The 18,620-nt window shown below is 40.1% G+C and overlaps 1 long non-coding RNA gene across 1 annotated transcript in view; it reads left to right on the forward strand.

Annotated features, from left to right (window-relative positions):
• The first annotated feature begins 445 nt into the window (after nt 1-445).
• Nucleotides 446-18,620, forward strand: part of LOC118556999 — a 50,683-nt gene continuing 32,508 nt past the window's right edge. Inside the window, exon 1 of the long non-coding RNA XR_004927534.1 lies at nt 446-618. This is a non-coding gene — a long non-coding RNA (uncharacterized LOC118556999). The remainder of the gene's footprint in view (nt 619-18,620) is intronic.

An 18,620-nucleotide genomic window follows, 5' to 3' on the forward strand; every position in this document is an offset into this window, starting at 1 on the left:
TTGCACTGTAAACCAGCCATGGCCAGGTGCCTCGCTTACGATTCCTGAAAGAGAAGTCAAATGAATAATCAAAGGAAGAGTTAAACCTTTTCAAGGTTTTTGAAATTACTATGCAAGTAGTAAAGTGCAGTTGATGTCAGGATAATCTGGCATCGTCTTGTTGCTGAAAATCAGCGCTTTTTTGCGGTCACGCTTAGCATTTGAACGAGTCCTAGGTCAACACAAGAAGTCACCACCGCAGAAGTAATATACAAAAAAAAAATACCTCTAAGGAAAATAAAAACATAAAAATGTTTTGGGTTTCACAGTCAAAGCGTGCCTTAGAATTCCTGGTGCTATGGTGAACATCCCCGATTGTGCTGTCACTGAACATGCTGAGACCTGTGCAGTCCGAAAGGAGGCGTTTCATTGTTCTGTTTCTATTTGGTTCTATTTTGCAGGGGCAACGGTGGCGGAGATGCTAGGTGGTTTGTCCTTTAACCAGTGGGTTGCTGGTTTGTACCCCCACTCTGACTGTCTCAGCCATTGTGTCCATTGGCAAGACACTTCACCCGCTTTGCCTGCTGCTGGTGGTCGAAGGGCCTGGAGGCGCCGATTGTCTGGCAGGCGTGTGAATCTGTGAGTTAACTGTAGTGAAAAACAATTTGGAATCCTTAGCGCTATACAAATGCAGGCCATTTACTTTTTGTTTCTATAAACATTGGAAAATCTGACCATTGGGGTGATGTTACTGTTTGTCCACTTCTGGGAATGTTTTGCAGCTGTTTTTTACCTGGGAATACTCCTTTTACTATGGAGAATAATGTACTTTAAATATGTTAAGAATTGCCTCATAAATCGTCCCAGATCAAAGGGCAGCAACACTTCCTTTTGCTATTTCCTGTCTGTTTTAAAAAAGCTGCATCACCACACTGGTAAACGGTTAAAATTCCTGCCTTTATAAGGATAGTCACACTTGCTAGTGATTAGTCAATCTTTTGATTTCAGAATTTCATTTCTCTTCACATAGAAATATAAAAAATGCACAGTAACATAAAAGTAGCACCAAAGGCCCAGTTTATACAGTTTATCTGCAAAAAAGGTTGATTTTGGGATCAGTTGCACTAAAAACTCATCATTCTGCATTGTTCTTTCTCTTTTTGGACATTTCTAGGTTGTTTTAATGTGTTGTGGGAAAACTGAAATCTAGTGGCAGGATGCTATAACTACACAGTTAAAAAAAAACATTTGCTACAGGAGGCATAATTTTAGCCACTTTATACACTTTAAAAGTATATATGCTTCTACTTTATGACATGATATGCCTTTTTTGGCTCTGGAGGGCCGGATAAATTGCCTCGACGGGCCAGATTCGGCCCACGGGCCTTGAGTTTGACACATGTGATCTAGCGCATCTGCCATTTTACCTTTTTTTAAAATCCTCTGGAAGCAGAGAAGGAGGTGTTTACCATAACCGGACTGACAGTCATTAAAACGCCCCATTTCACATGACTGAATGCTCTGTTTGGTATTCCACTGTTCAGTGAGATAAAAATGAAATTCAAACTTACACTTATGTGCAGCATAATCTTCCAGAAACCCATATACGAAGCTGATGGAGGACACTTCTCATTTTGACATCTCATCTGATGTTTGTCGAGTTAAAAAAGGGGCTCTTTGTTGTAAGATGATTGGCAGCCTTATCTGTCTTCTTTATGTGCTCAGATTAAAAACTTCCTTCGTTTACCATGTCCAACGCCACTATCTGTATGTTGCTGCGGGCGGGTATGTCCAAAGGCATTTTAATGCAGTCGTAAAATCAAACAAAAACATTTGTCTGTGTGATACATTGTGAAAAGTTTTTTTGGTTTTACTTATTCAGGAGCACACTTGAATTTTAGAAATGTGGCCTGACCTGAAAGAACTGTAGCTGAGTGTCAAGCCTGATGAATATCTTTTTTATATAAAAAAAAGCACAGAATTCAAGGTCTTCAGGCTATTTTTTCTTGCAGATATGCCACAACCACACTCACTACCCCAAAAGAAATGATCTACAAACTTTGATAGAACTCATTCTCAGAACAATGCTACACACTTTTCATTTTTGTAGAAAAAGAAATCACCCCTTTGAGCTTGCATGCCCCAATCCAAGGCTGAGATCCCAGGTTTTATGTTTTTGGACAGTTTGTTATAACATTTTGCTGAAGGCTGTCTCCACTAGCTAGGCTGTGGTGAAAGGGAAAAGAAACTAAGATTTCACGTTTGGTCAGTCCATACGACAGCAAAAATAACATGTAAATGTGTATATAAAATGTATTTTTATAAAACAAAAACTACACTGCAAAAAGGGAACTAAAAGTAAGTAAGATTTTCTTGAAATAAATGTATTTCTCCTTGATTTGAGCAGCTAAATAAAACTATTTGCCAATTGAATGAGTATTTTTACCCCTGAAATAAGATAATTAGATATCCTGCACTTGAAATAAGATGATGGAGATGAACTGTTCTTATTTTAAGTGCAAAAATCTTATTCCATTGGCAAATAATCTTATTTACCCGCTCAAATTAAGGAAAAATGCACTCATTTCAAAAACATTTTACTTACTTTTTGCTCAATTTTGCAGTGTACAATAGCATTTCAGAGAGATGGAGATCTGAACTATGATTCCTCACTTCTCTCATCAGCATCAACACAAAATCTTGTTAATGTTTCTTGATTGGAGCATAAATAGTTTTGTATAACTTGCAATTTGACACAAAAATACTGTATCCACAATCAACCAGCTTCAACTTATCTCATCTATGGAAAATAAAATTGTATGCTGTGTATTTATGATGTGTGCATGACTCTCCATGCTTTTAAATGCTTTTAAATGCCAAGACGAATGCCAATGTTTTTTCCATTTTTAACATTTTAATTTTATAATTGTTTAGTATTTTTGACAGGGCTGGTTATTTTTTATATTAATTAAATAATTTACTGAATAAACTTTGCCCAGTAGCCCAAATTAGCAGCATCTTGTACAAAGAATCGATAATGCAAAAGCATGGCATGCTTCCATTCCCTACAACATGGTGCAGAAAAAGACCTGCCATAACAAGGCTATTGCTTCATTAGATTATATTGCAGCTGTGCTACTGCAAAAAGACTGTTTTTGTGTAAACCAAGAGGCCTTTTTCTGGTCCAAGACAATGAATGGCATAATCAGCCCTTTAGGTTTCCAATGTGCGCCGCCTGTACCCAAACATCTGCTGACAACAACAGGTTTCAATGCAACCTGGGCCTTTTCAGAGAGGGCTGGCAGACTGACCGGGGCTTCACCATTCCACACTGAGCCAATCCGTGCCAGGGGTGTGGGATTAAATTATCTGCATGTCATCCATGTACGTCAAGCTCTGACATGACGCAGTTGAACGCACCAACATTAAACTGCAATTTGCAGTAAGGCTTAGTTTTCCTGGTGTATTTGGAGCTGCGCGCTGCACACACATTGCCATGAAAGCAAAATTATACGATGAAATGGTTTAGATTGACAGAGATTGCTTTCATTCCATCAGTGTAGAAATTCTGTGTGGAAATGCATCTATCCAATGTTTGGGCGAGATCGTCTGGCTCGATTCATTTCTCCGTCTGAGAATGAGAAGATGTATTGGAAGCAGACTAATAGCTGGCAGAGTGTGGGACGTGTGGCTTCTTGGTGTGTAATTAAACATAACTGTTCTAATACTGGCAGACTGAAAGAAGACACCAACCTCTCTTTGTTGTTACCAGACCTCACAACTTTTATCAAAAGTTAAGAGTGAGATTAGTCTCATTTTCTGCGGAGATCGGGGCGTCGCTGGGGGCAGAGTTGACCAGACCCTATAAGAGCCGGTCCAGTCAACTCAGTCTCATTTTTATCCAAACAGACATGGAAGTAGACATGTATTACTTTTGTCAAAAAAGTGAAAGAGAAGTTACACATTAATCTATGGCTTTGTTTTCAGTAAAGATCTATAACCTCATTGGTGAATCCGTTTCATCAGGCCTATATGGTACGACATCTTTCCCTCAGCTGCAACACTTGAAGCACACAGGGGTTCACGATGCGTCTTTACGCATGATCCAGCCGCTGATGTTTTCCCTCTTTTCAGCTCCATGCACTTCTAGCCTGTTACATTTTATAATGTTTACCAGGGCAGTCAAAAGTAGCCGGTCAACGGCGGCAAATCGCCGTCTATAGCAGCTCCTGCCCCCGCCTACTTTTCCCCGATTATACATCCCAAAAATCACCTAGCATTTGTCTCCACTGAGAGCAACATCAACGAGAGATTGGGTTCCTTGTTCCAACCGAGATGCTACTTTTCCGATCAAAACACAGACCGGGGTTATGCCGAAAAGTGCAATAAAACCGTGAGAGCCGACGTGAGTTTTGAAACTGCAAAGCTTTTTAAGCGAAGATCAAACGTGCACAGCACCGCGTTCATAGACCAGTGTGATGCATTCACGAGCGTCAGAAAGCTATGGTGCATTCAGGAGCATGGGACATTTCAAACTTACAAGAAAAGAGGCACAAAACGGAATAGAACTTAACTCATACAATAATGTATTTATCCAGAAACAGCGTGGGCTTTCTTACAATACTGAATGCTCTATAATTGTATTTCTGATATTTTTTGATTATGCACATCTGTTAGCTTTTTATTCTGAAAAATCTATAATATTACATATAATAAAATATAATATTACAGCAGCAAATTATCAAAGTTTTTCAGGGGATGCATTTTGTGTTCGTCTCTAGAATCCTCGCCGATGATATGATATCATGTGTGTGTGATGAGTGCAAGTGAAATTAAACTGAGATAAGAAATATCGAAAGAGCAATATGACTGAAATAAATTCAACATGTGAATTCAATTTCAAATTCCAACCCTGTATTTTTATCATACAAATTTGACTTTGTTCGTGAAGAAATGTTACGATCGTTTTTAGAACAGAACTGTGAATAATAATGCTGTCCATTTATAATGTTACTCATCAGGAGTTCATTTGAGTTATTTCTGGTTTTGCTGCAGATTAAACTACAGTTTCAGATGTTTTAGAACCAGTGGGGACGCTCAGATCTGATATTTTTGAGATTTGAGCCACTTCCATATGTGGAATATGATTTGTATCTAACTTTTTAGAATGTGACTTCATTAGAAACCGCCAAGGCACACTTAATGCGTCTTTGATGTTACTTTCAACCGACACGTGTCACAGGTAGAGGTGATAGTCGTTAGCGTTAGCGAGAATAGTGGCAGCTGCTACAGCGTTGCTCAGTGGAGTGACAGAGAGATTTCAGACCTCAGGAAAACTCCTACTCAGTACAGCTCATATAGGAACCGTTTAGATGACGGACGCAGCGCACGGCCGTGCAGGATTTAGCCTATTTCTTCCATGTTAGCTGGACCAAAGTGGGCTGCCTGAAGTCAATAATATTACCCCGTTTACACTACCTCTTTTTAACCGTGCCGAGACCAGTCCAAGCTCGGTAACCGAGAAAACTATCGAGTGTAAATGGAACGCAAACTGAACTGAACCGAGCCAGACACAACTGGACCACTCTAAATGCAGCCCAGTTCCATAGGTGCGCTCGGCCCGGTTTTTCAGTGGCCCCGTTCTCAGATAAAGAGCGCATGAGCAGACCGCGTCATCTCCGAGCGGTCAGATGACATTTCAGACATTCATAAAAATAGTAGCTTCCCTACCATGACTCACGATTTCCAGTGATGATTCTGCTTAGCAGTGTGATGAACCTCACCGTCTGTCGTTGTTTCCTGCGTCTAAACTTTCGTTTGTCTTATCCACTTCCCAAAAGCCTAGTCTGTCAAGTAAATTCACCAAAAGTTACCATCTTCGCCTGACTATCCGCAAACAATGAAATATAACCAAACATAGCTTCCTGAATGTTACAGGTGCCGTAATTTTTACTTGCTTGATTTCCTCCTTCCATCCTAGAGGGCAGTAGTACCGCAGATCATCACTAGGAGGTGAGGAAACCAAGGAACCGAGATAGCGTGGTGTGTAAACGGTCATCAGAATCAAGCTCGGCTTGGTTAGCTGATCCAAGCTCGGACCGAGCCCGGCATGGATCGGTTTAACAAGGGTAGTGTAAATGGGGCTTATTGCTCTTTTGCACAAGTGGGTCAGTTTGGAGCCGTTCACACTGGAGTCAGAATTTTAAACGTAATGAGAACGGCCTGGAAGAAAAAAAAATCTGATTTCAGAAAAAAACAGAATTGAGCATGAAGACCTGCAGTCGGGAACACAGCCTCAGTTCTTCTGTGTATGCAGTAAGTATGTTAATAAACACACGTGTAAAGGTTGAAACACTTCAACCTCACTTTTCTTTTAACCAATCTGTTTTAATGTTGTTTTCTGAGAGGCAATCACCAGCATTTCAACTTAAAAAGCTAAATGTGTGTTTGGCGGCCTCAAATGTGCTGTTAAAGGAAGTCATGTAATACGCAGAGCTGCAATGAGCTTCTTCCACAGAGTAAATAGGCTCAGCTCAGATATATTATGAGAAACCCTGTCATCCGGGAGAGCTTATAGTAGAGCTGGTGGTCCTTTGCATCCACAAAGAGTCAGTTAAGGTGGTTTGGGCACTGGCGTGCTTCTCGGATGCCCCCTTTTGAAGGTTTTCTGGGCATGCCTAATTTTAAGAATACCTATGTGTAGACCAAGAGCTCTCTAGGGGGACTGTAAACATCCCTTTTGTCATGCACACCTTAGAATCTCCCAGAATGACCTGGAGAGTGGCACCGAGGAAACCTCCACAACCTGATATTACATCAGTAAAAGGCTTTGGCTGGCTCTGTCTCTCCCTGATGACACCCCATCACCACCAGGACACACGGGCCTGCACTGACTGCAGCTTTTTAAGCATTGCTATATCCAGCAGCAGAGGAAATAACCGGAACCCAACTACCCGGCACAACACCGTGCCAAACCTTTTCACAATTTGCCTTGTGTCAAGATATGGAAATCTTATGTCTCTTGCACAAATACAATCAGAATTTCCCATTTGAAGCAGAAACTACAACTATTTTCCATCGAACAATTGATGCGACGGCCATTGTGGGCCCTATGGAAAATCTACCACAACAAATGCATAAAAATTACATTCATTCTTTTTTTTTCCCCAGCCTCTTTCTTTCACTTTTTTCCCCCTGAAAAAAGCAAAGGCCCGCATGTGACCAGACTCTAGGACGATAGAGAAAATATTTATAATGTGGCTATCATCATTCACTGGCACCACTGGAGGCTGCATGAGAGTAATGTTTTCATGGTTCCCACTAAAAACAGACAGCTCATTAGTTTTCAAATTACCACTCACTGCTAATGTGCAAGTAGATAACAAATCAGCAACGGAGATGCTGACTAAGGGGCTAGAAGTGATGTAAATGCACAAGTTACAGCTGGGATGTTCAGTTGTTTCAGAAATTGCGACTAAATGGTGTGTTCTACATAGAAGAATGGTATGTTTGCTTTGCTTTACATTTTGTGCTGCTATGGGTAACATTCCTCTTAATAAGGAGGCAGGTTCAAGTCCAGTAAGATTTTGTAGGGTCCAACATTCCCCTTCAGGATATTTTTCCAGCAACCAGAGAAGTTTAACTGGCTTAAAAAGCTAATGTTTACTCCTTTTTGTCCCTACTGCATCTACAAGGGAGTGCCCAGGTAACTCCTCTGGTGGGGAGTTGATCCTGCTGTTGATGCTGCTGAAAGAGCTTGGAAGACTCCGCCCTGACTCTCCATGGATGTTTACCCTTCGTAGTCGTGCGTACCTATTGCCTATATTTATTGTGGCAAATTCCTACAATTCCCACACTTTCTGCCAGTGGAACGGATGGTAAATGTTGTGTCTCTGCTCTGTCTTCTCTAACCCCCAGTTGGTCGAGGCAGATGACCGTTCATACTGAGCCTGGTTCTGGTTCTGCTGGAGGCTTTGCCTTCCCGTTAAAAGGGAGTTTTTCTTACCACTGTCGCTTCATGCTTGCTCAGTATGAGGGATTGCTGCAAAGCCATGGACAATGCAAACGACTGTCCACTGTGGCTCTACGCTTCTTCAGGAGGAGAAAATGCTGCTTGGAGAGACTTGATGCAATCTACTGGGTTTCTTTAGATAGACATTTTTTTTTTTACCAATCTGTATAATCTGACCCAATCTGTATAATATGATTGAATTTGATTTTGGAAAGTGCCTTGAGATGACATGTTTCATGAATTGGTGCTATATAAATAAAATTGAATTGAAAATTTAATTTAATTTAATTCAAATGTGTGATTAGCTAGCTGAGCAACAAGAGCCGTTTCTTTTCCAGCAGGCTCCCACTTGTCAGTGAGAACAGAGAGGGACTGTGATACCACGCATCTTTGTGACAGCCTGCTTTGAGCAGTTCAGTGTATTGAACTCGGTGTCACATGTAAAACAGTGCGATGTAAAGACGTCTTGCCTCCGAGCAGTTTATAGTGTGAATGTTGGAAAAATTGAGCTCTGCATGAACCTGCATGCGCAGAGTCTGCCTCAATTATGCGTAGACAGAATCATTCTGTCCACCCAAGTATGTGGGGGGCCTTAAGAGTGGCCCACTGAAAGTCCAGATAGAAATCCATTGAGAATCTGTAGCAAAACTGTAAAATCAGTGGTAGGTTCTTATTTTCCACGATGATCCGGAAGCTACAAACACGTGGCAGATTATAGTTTGGAAGGTTTATTGAAGGGTAGAGAGGAAGGGTGGATGTGGTGAATGTGGGAAGGCTCTGGTCACGGAAGGTGGGAGTGAGAGAGGAGATGTGAGCAGTGGCAGTTTCTGATATGGGCGGCTTCTTGTTTGGTTTAGTTTTAGTTTATTTATTTATTTCGTTCAAAAATAACTTGCATATACACACAACACTAGCAAATTGATGCATCTTGAACGAAAAGGAGCAAAGAGCCAACTTATATCTGTCCCTTAACTTATTTTACAATAATTGTGCATCAGTTCTGTTACTTACTCTTTTTTTTACAGCATTGACATCCATCTTGTCTCAGTTAGCCATATTTGCTGTAATTACATTTTACAGTATTCAAAAAGATTATATAGCATCATTCAAACTCAACTCAAAGTGCTTTACACGGAAACAAAAAAAACATGTAAAACACAAAAACCTTTCAAAGAGCATTGTATTGAAAAGAAACAAATGCTAAAATGCAAAATTTCTCTTAATAATATAATATTACATTTTATTTCATACATAGTGTTCCCATGTTCATAAGTGCAAAAATACTGTTGAAATCTAAATAAGGGAGAACCTGAAGGCATTCATCTTTTATTCCAGCAATGTACATTCCAACACAGTCTGGATAAAAAGGAGCAGAGAGAGGAACTGTTCTTATGTCTTCTGCCCCTTTTTGCAAAACAATATTAAATAAAAATAGTTGTCATAATTCAACTCAAATACAGTAACTTCTTTTAACTGAATGGCTTATGATTTGATTATCAACTTGGTCACACACCACTGAATTATTCCATAATTTCATACTTACTCAATACACTTAATTTAATAAAAAAAATTAATACTTTAAGTGACCTTGTCTAGAGGACATTGTCTCGTACCTTTCTACTAATACTGCTCATTTTGAGGCCTCTACATTCCAACCAGCCGTTGTACAGTGGTACAGTTTTATTTGTCAGTTGAAAATGAATAATATAGTTAGTAGTCACTTATTTACTGACTGGTAAGACTTTACATCACAGTTGTGCAATTCATCTTTTCCCAGAATGTGAAATACTGTAAATTGTTCTAGTAATAAAGTTCAGACCTCCCTCCAGTTGTGCAGTGATATGTATGTCTTCATCAAAATGCCATTGTACACAAATGTTTCTGTATTGGTACAATTTAGAAATGGCTTATTTTTTTGTTTAATTATTGTCTGCCTTTTTTTTTATTTTTTGGTGTATTTGGATTTTATACTTTTAACTTACACAGTATTAATGTTTGTGTCTTGATGATAGTAATATTTCAGTGACTGAGTTTAGCTTTTCTGCACAGCGAAGTGAGTCTGGAACTGCTCCCATAGGGCCCTCTTTCCAGATACCGACCAATCGATGGGCTTTATATGTTGAGTGACATGCAGCGCCCAAGAATCCCTCAGCCAAAACAAACAAGATGGCCGCCGCCACAGAGCATTGGTTTGCTAGTGCGCTTTCTTCTGTTTTAAAAGAATCATTCACCGTAATCTCCCCTCGACTACGCGGCTCGCATGTTATCGCATTATATTGTGAAATGTAGGCAGTCTTTTTTTTCTCTGTCACATCAGTTTCTCTAATTGGTTTACTTTGCACCTGTTAACCCCACCCCAGAAAAAGTCCTCTAAGGGAGCAGTTCCGGACTAACTTCAGCCATATCAAAGAGAGGCTTACCTAATTGGCGTATATAGAAAACACCTGTGGCTGGCGTCTGCCTGTCGCCCCCTGGAAGAGAAAGGTGAGGAACGGCAACAACACACCTGTGCTGCACAAAACCGCATTCCTGACACTCAGAGGCATAGCTCAAAACATGTTTAGCTATATTCTAAATCAAAGGTGGTTCTGCCACACATTGACTGGGTAAAAAATGTCTGTCACATGTCACCATGTTTTGTTTTTCAAAACATCCAAATATAGTTTATTCATAAAGCACATGTAAAAAAAAAAAAAAAAAAAAAAAAGGTTTACCTGAAGAGCTACACAAAAACCAACTAGATAAAACCAAGATATATTGAACAGATATGAAAAAGAGAAAATAAACAGAGCATGTCAACATACTGGATCAACCACTATTAAAATAAGGTGTTTTTTAAAGACACTTAATAACAGGAAGCGATGTTTAACATTTAAAGATGAAGTTGTTACGAACAGGAAAAAAAAGCTCCTAATTTTTGGCACTACTAGAAGCAGCTGATTGGCTGATCTGGGTGTCCGGGTAGACAAACAGAGAGGTAACAGAGGGGCAAGACTATTTAGGCATTTACAAGCCCACATTTTGACATTAAAAACTAATCTGCAATGCCCAGGGAGCCAATGAAGGAAGGACAAGATGGATGAGATGTGCCCATGCCTGTGTGCACCAGTTAAAAGATGGACAGCAGCATCTTCAACAAGCTGGCGACGTGCAAGGGATGCTTGACTGACGCTGGCGCAAAACGCACTGCAATAGCAGAGATGAGTTGAGATAAAAAACATGTATCATTGCCTCCATGTCATGCCTCCACAGAACTGGCTTAAGCTTGCCGATTTTTTTTTTTTCCAAAACAGAGTCGAACTGCTTATTTAATGAGTGCATGCTCTGTTGTAATGCGGAAAAGGTTCAAGGGGTGGGAACACTTAGACAAGGAGCTGTACATGTAAATGACTTTGAGGGAATGAAAGCAGAACCTGATGATTATAAGAGCCATTTCCGTTTGGTCAGAGTATCTGAGATGTAAATTGGAGGGGGAATTCGGGGAGGGGGGGGGGGTCTCAGATTCATTGCCATTCAAAAAACGATTTCAATGAAAATCCCCTTTAACACTGAGGCGTATTGTGCCTACCTGTCAATTGCACCTTTCAAAAATCCTGCTGGACCGTCGTGCGGCTGTGGAGAGGCGGGAATGTTAAAAAGGTCACGTTGCTTTAAATTCACGGCGGTTTTGGGAGGAATGAGAAAAGAAAAAAAAACAAATTTTATTGTCACTGTACTTTATCCTCGACTACGGGAAAAAAAAGAAAGAGCGAAGGAAATGCCATCATCAACTATAATTTTGAAAGGTAGAAAAATCAATTTTTGACAGAAATATTATAACGTGAAATATATTCCCAATGACTGCTGTGAATGACAAAATGAGGGGGTGCCGTGTAAGTGGTTTGGTGACTGCAGTTGAGTGCTGGTTTAATACTAAGTGGTTCTTCAGACTGTAGACATGTCATCACAGAGAACAAACATCATTAAATTTATTATTCAGTGCAGTAGCTTTGCAGAGGTCCCTGATGGAACATTAATAACAGTCTGCTGGGAGACGCATCACTCTTCAGTGACTCTAAAGAGGCGGCTGAAAAGCCTTCTCGTTGACTTGGCCCCCCTCCCTCAAAGCACATTAATGATAATCGTTATTTCCCCTTTGTTCGTCATGATCCACATTCTTCCATTAACAACAGTGCACAGATATCCTTCTTTCAGCGAGTGAAGATGTAAGTTTTGTGTAACTTGAAAGCCCCCCCCCCCCCCCTCCCAGTATTACCCCAAGACTCACAGCAGGAGGCCGGCTTATTAAAGGAAGCCAGAACGCTCGGTTTAGATATCATCCCGCTCTCGTCTCTGTTGTCACCTCTTTACACAAAGTCTCAAAACCACTTTCACTTCAAATCCCCAGTCAATCATTAACTGAAAAACACCAGCAGGGAAATATAGTTTTACAACTACAAAAGAGTGAGATTATCTTTTTTTTCCTACTTTTCTTGTGCATCTTTTTTTGTTTTCTGGTGAAGGCAGAGTTTTGGTTTGACAGCAACAATCCCCCTGCAGGCACCAAGTGCCACTCAGCCTCGGTTTCAGGAGTTCCAGGGACTTACTTTCCCTGAACTTATCTGTTAATCTTCTTCTGCCTAAGACTTTATGAAACTTACCAGGGACCTTCTGGAACTGACTTCCAGGTACTTTCCGAGAACTTAACTTTACTGGTTGTTTTTCCTGAAACAAAGAACTTACCATTTAGTTTCCAAACATTTTAGAAATTTAAATTCCAGGATCTACCTGCTAAATTAGGGCAGGGGGTTTAAAATTTCCTGCCCCTGGACTGACTTTGTGTAAGTCGAATACAGAGGTTGGTCCACCGCAACCTGCTTTTAATTCATTTATTAAAATTGGCTAAATGCAGCTTTCAACGCTTTCAAAGAGAGACCAACCAAAGCCTGATCATATTGCTGAAACTGAATAAAACTATTTGTTTTTTTCAATCAAGCCAAAAATGAATTTGCAAATTGTATGCCTATCTTTTGAAACAGCAAATGTGCAAAACCCTTTAAAAGTGTTTGGTCTACAGCTATTTTTGCATTCCTTTCCCACACAAAATCGGACTAATTTGGGTATTTAAAATTTTGCATGCTCATATTTTGCGGTGCAGTTAAAAACAATTCAGAATACGTTTTCTTTTGATAATTTGTATTATACTTTTTGGCATTTGACAATGTTGGACACCTCTGATATAGTGAAAGTAAACCCTATGTTTCTATGAATGTATCTGGCACATTCAGAACTTACTACTTGCTACTTAAAACAGCAGGTTTAATGAGAGGTTGGTGAAAATACCTGGTAAGTGTCATGATTTAGAGGTATTGGAGTTTTTATTTTTTGGACTGTTTTCCTTGCTGTTTAGCTTTAGTGAAGTCCAGCTTTCTTTAGTTCTCATTTCAATGTTCATTATTGTTTGGGGTTTTCCTTAGTAGGTTATTATTGAAACTTCCTGATTTATTCCTTATATTTTGTGAAGTTTTCCTTGTAGTTTTTCCCCGTATATCTGTCCACCTGTTGCCTTCTCATCACACCCATTCTTCCCACTTGTTTTCCTTGCTACTTAAGCTCCCATTTCTCTTTTTCACCTTGCTAGATTATACTTTTCTGTTCATGCTAAGCTTGTCCATGCCTGTTTGATGCTATGTTGTTTTGGTGTTGTGTTTTTGCTTTTTTATTTATTCCACTCTTTTCAATTCACCTTTCTTCCGAGTGATGAATTAAACCGATAGAAGGACATCACATCTGGTTCTCAGTTGATGAATAAAAGGCTTGTTTGGATACTTGTCACTAATATTTCTTCATTACAAAACCATGCTGAAGGGGGAGATACCAATAAATAGTAATGAATTGCTCATTAAAGATGTCTCACTGAAAGGGTTATTACAATAATCCACAAATTATGTAACAATAGAAGTGATTAATTGAACTCATTTCCTTTATCACTCAGCCAATCCTCCACCAAATAATTTATTTTTTCACAACAAATATTCTCCTTTCACAGTTTTGGTGCTAATGTTCTGTTCAAGGCTCTAGCATCACCACCATGAAATGAGTCACTTTTTAAAAGACTGGTATAATAAGGAAGGGAAGACAAATACCTGTCATTTAAAGACCAATTAACCATTTGTTCATCATCTATCTATCCATATAGTCATTAATCTGCCTATCTGTTTGTACTCCAGCCATTCATTCATCCATTCCGTTCCTCTCCTCAGGTTTCACATTTAAAGTCTTACTTTGATAGAAATATCTGCCATAAATTCAAAGCATTCCAAATTTAAAAAATTGACACTATAGGGAATTTGGACATAAGAAATGTACAGAGAGCCTGCTTAACACAAAGCATAAACATAATAAAATATTATTCAAAGTAATTTTTTTACGAAAGTGCTGTGGGTTGGTGATGATAACAGATGTGAGGATTCGATTCAACTCAATTTTATTTAATAGCGCCAGTTCATCAAACATGTCATCTCAAGGCACTTTCCAAAGTCAAATTCAATCAGATTGGTCAGAAAGTTTCCTCTCTAAGAAAACCCAGCAGGTTGCATCAGGTCTTGACAAGCAGCATTCACTCCTCCTGAAAGAGCGTAGAACCACAGGGACAGTCGTCTGCATTGTTGATGGCTTTACAGCAATCGCTCATACTGAGCATGCATGAAGCGACAGAGTGGAAAGAAAAACTCCCTTTAAACAGGGAGGAAAACCTCCAGCAGAACCAGAACCAGGCTCAGTGTGAAACGCTCATCTGCCCTCGACCCACTGGGGCTTAGAGAAGACAGAGCAGAGCCAGAAGAAGCACAGAAGCTCACATTGATTCCAGGGAATCTGTCTACATTAGATGGTATAGCGGGTGATCTGTCTTCCCTGGATGATGTCACAGCTAACAGAACGTCAGACCAGGTGTACCTTCTATGAAGAATAAATGACAGAGAACAAAAAGTTAAAAGCTTAAATGACAACAAGCAATGCAAATTGGAGAACAGTAGGATAACTCAGCAGAGTGAGATAAATAGACCCTGATGTCCTCCAGCAGCCTTAACTGGGAGTTGGTTCCACAGGAGAGGAGCCTGATAACTAAAGGATCTGCCTCCCATTCTGGTTTTAGAGACTCTAGGAACCACCAGCAGACCTGCAGTCTGAGAGCGAAGTGCTCTGTTAGGAACATACGGGGTAATCAGCGCTCTGATATATGATGGAGCTTGATTATTAAGGGCTTTATACGTTAGAAGAAGAATTTTAAATTCCTTTCTTGATTTAACAGGAAGCCAATGAAGGGAAGCTAAAATATGATTATAATATAGTATAATCTCACGTATAACCTCTTGTTGATTTTCATCAGAACTCTTGCTGCAGCATTTTGGATCAGCTGAAGACTTCGAACTGCATTTTGTGGACTTCCTGATAGTAAAGAATTACAATAGTCCAGCCTTGAAGTGACAAATGCATGGACTAGTTTTTCAGCATCACCCCTGGACAGAATATTTTTTAATTTTGGTGATATTCTGGAGGTGAAAAAAGGAAACTCTGGAAACCTGTTTAATATGGGATTTAAATGACATGTCTTGGTCAAAAATAACACCACGATATTTTACTTTATTACCGGAGGCAAAGTTAATGCCATCCAGATTAAGTGACTGATTAAGAAGTTTCTTTTTTGAGGACTCTGGTCCAAAGATTATAAATGCAAGAAATTTAAAGTCATCCAGCTTTTAAAGTCATTAAGACATGACTGCAGTCGAAGTAATTGATTGGATTCATCAGGATTAATCCTTTTTCTATGAAACATTGTCGTATTAAGTTTCAGTTATACATATAATTTGTTGAGTGTTGCCTGATTAACCTTTTTAACATGGATGAATTACTCTGTTTTAAATGTCTACCAGTCTAACGCAACCTTGCAAAGATAGGCCATGCAGAGACCTTGAACACAGAGGCTGCCAATCACCCCTGCCTTTTGGTTGACCGTGAAAGCCATTCTGCGGCCTGATGAAGTGCCTGTCGATGCAAAGACGCATCTTTACCTCTTAATAAATCAGTCCCTCCTGCTCATGTGGAGTGAACTTGAGGCTTTTATCTCCAGGTGGACCTTCTTACGAAAGCAATTTGTCATTGGCTCATCTGCATTCAGCCCCATATCAAGTGTAGTGCTGAACAGATTGACATCTCCATCAGCCTATTCTCTAAAGAGCCGGCGGAGTTTTGTTGTGGGCGTTTGTATTCAGGGGAAAGATAAGTTTTTCCTGTTTTCTCATGCAACAACAAGGCGGATGGCTGCACAGGCCAAGCTAATGGCACATTGTCGAAGTCTTGGGTTGTGGGGCTTGAGATGCAGGGATTAAAGGCAGGAAAGATTCATCACTGCTTTGGCTCTTGAACTAATCCCAGCTAGTAATGAGTAACAAATCAAAGTGACATCCTCCCCAACACTGTTTCTCTGGGGCAGTCAGCACCAGATATAAGTTCATCCAAGCGTGTGCCTTACAATAAGTGCATGTTCAGAGTAAGGAGCCCTGAGAACGCGAGCACTGGTCTGTCATTTCTTTTGATTTTAGTTTTAGGTATTTCTTAATTTTAGTTTTCTGTTAGGATGGAATTTTGATTCAAATATGTTGCTACATTTCAAGAGGTTAAAAAGAGCAACATCCACCTAACGGTACATTTCAGGATAAATTGCAAATTTCCTATGCACTGACCTTAATTGCCTTGGCTGTCCTTATCTAAACAGCAGCTAATGGTCCCTTATCATTCTTTAAGTATGTTGTCGCGTTGATGTACGTTGGACATTCTCAGACTTATTGATACGTTTTATATAGCAGAACCTTTAGTGATTAATAAGAGAATGTAACAGAAAACTCATTGTAAGAAATCTTACAATATTAAAAGATAACAATATTTATTGCAGAGGTGAATGCTTTCTCCAGCTAGGCCTAGCACGGCTTTGCCAGATGAAGGTGGGACAGAAGATGCTCCAACTACTCATCATTTGTTTGGCAGCCGTTCGGTTTTCAGTAGAAATGATAAATGGTGACAGAGCATTTGCATGGGAATAGGTATTTTTTTTTGCATTTTCTGCTGTGGCAAATCATGGATCAATGAGACTTCTTCAGATGTTAGAACCAAGTTACGGCATCCCAACGTGTGTGTTGTTTTTCCAGCATAGTCATCCATGATCTCTACAAGAAGTGAAAGGCTGAAGTTGCCCGAACGCTGACGGAGTTAGAAAGCATCACTTTAATGACCGTTGGCCGGACACCAGGGGGCACATCACAATCACAGCACATGCTACCAGTCACAACTGAGATTTCCTGGAAGTATTAATAAAATCTCACCCTATCTCATTCTTGCGAACTGAATATTGTGTCTCGCCTTGTCTTGCGAGAATGGTTGTTTGTCCTCTCTGTGTTGCCCTGCGATAGACCGGCGACCTGTCCAGGGTGTACCCCGCCTCTCGCCCATTGACAGCTGGAGATAGGCACCAGAAACCCCTCGCAACCCCATGAGGGATAGATGTGTCAGAAAATGCATGGCCGGATGAACTGTAATGTGAACCGGAGCAAAGAGAAATTTCGCAAATAAAATATTCTGCTCTATTAGGAGGATGGTAAGGGACGTGAAAGCAATCCCAAAGCTCGGAGAGGTGCAGCAAGGACTGGGGTCAATCCATTTGCCAATCAGTCATTTAGGCAGCATGCCAGAAAAAAAACTTTGCTTTACTATCAAATTGAACTTTTCGTAAACATCAGTGTGACTTCAACTGGAATTGTATGCTTTGGTGAAAAAAGACATACGAAAAGCGTAAACAGACACACTGTGAATAACATACACCTAGTATATTTATTTCGAGACTTTGACTGCAAATAAGCGTGGTGGGTGATGGGTAAAAACATTACCATAGAAATTATTTTAAGATATTGTCGCTGTGCCACGGAATGTGTTTACACATTTACAAATTAACAAGGCGTTACTCAGATTTCTTGTAAATCACTGCCAGCCATTACAGTTTCACTATAATCAGTGGCTTCAATCGGGGGGCGATTTGTAATATCGCAATGGCTGCTACAGATCTCTATAAGCAATGAGGGGTTTTTTTTGGTCGCTGTTTTTACCCATAAATGTTTCAGGTTCCTTTAAGAAAAATGAAACACGAGACTTATGTGTTTAATGTTGCCCTCAAACACCGACACACATGAGCCTTTTCTCACAGCGGCTTTCTGAGCCAGAGGGAGTAAAAACCCACAACAAATGTCAGCACAGACACGTTGCGGGCTGGAAAGTTGTTACAGGCACTTTATTATGTTCTGGGATAGCATCTCATTCTACATTAGAACCTGGGGTCAGAGCAGAGAATGAGCAAGGGCTCCGAACAAAACAAAACACACGGAGGGGGAAAAAAAAAATCCATTACAGAAAGGTGCATAAATCAATTCTGTGCAAGACAACAAGCCCATTGCGTAACAGCACACTGTGCAATGCCGATATGCACTGAAATGGATAGTGACTGTCATAAACAAAAAAAAAAACCTCCAGAGGAAACATGACATCCATCACAGCTTGGTTGCACAGCAAGGATGAGAAGCTCAGAACGTCTCCATGTTCCCTT

The sequence above is a fragment of the Fundulus heteroclitus genome, chromosome 21 (genome assembly GCF_011125445.2).
Source record: "Fundulus heteroclitus isolate FHET01 chromosome 21, MU-UCD_Fhet_4.1, whole genome shotgun sequence".
Classification (NCBI taxonomy): Eukaryota; Metazoa; Chordata; class Actinopteri; order Cyprinodontiformes; family Fundulidae; genus Fundulus; species Fundulus heteroclitus.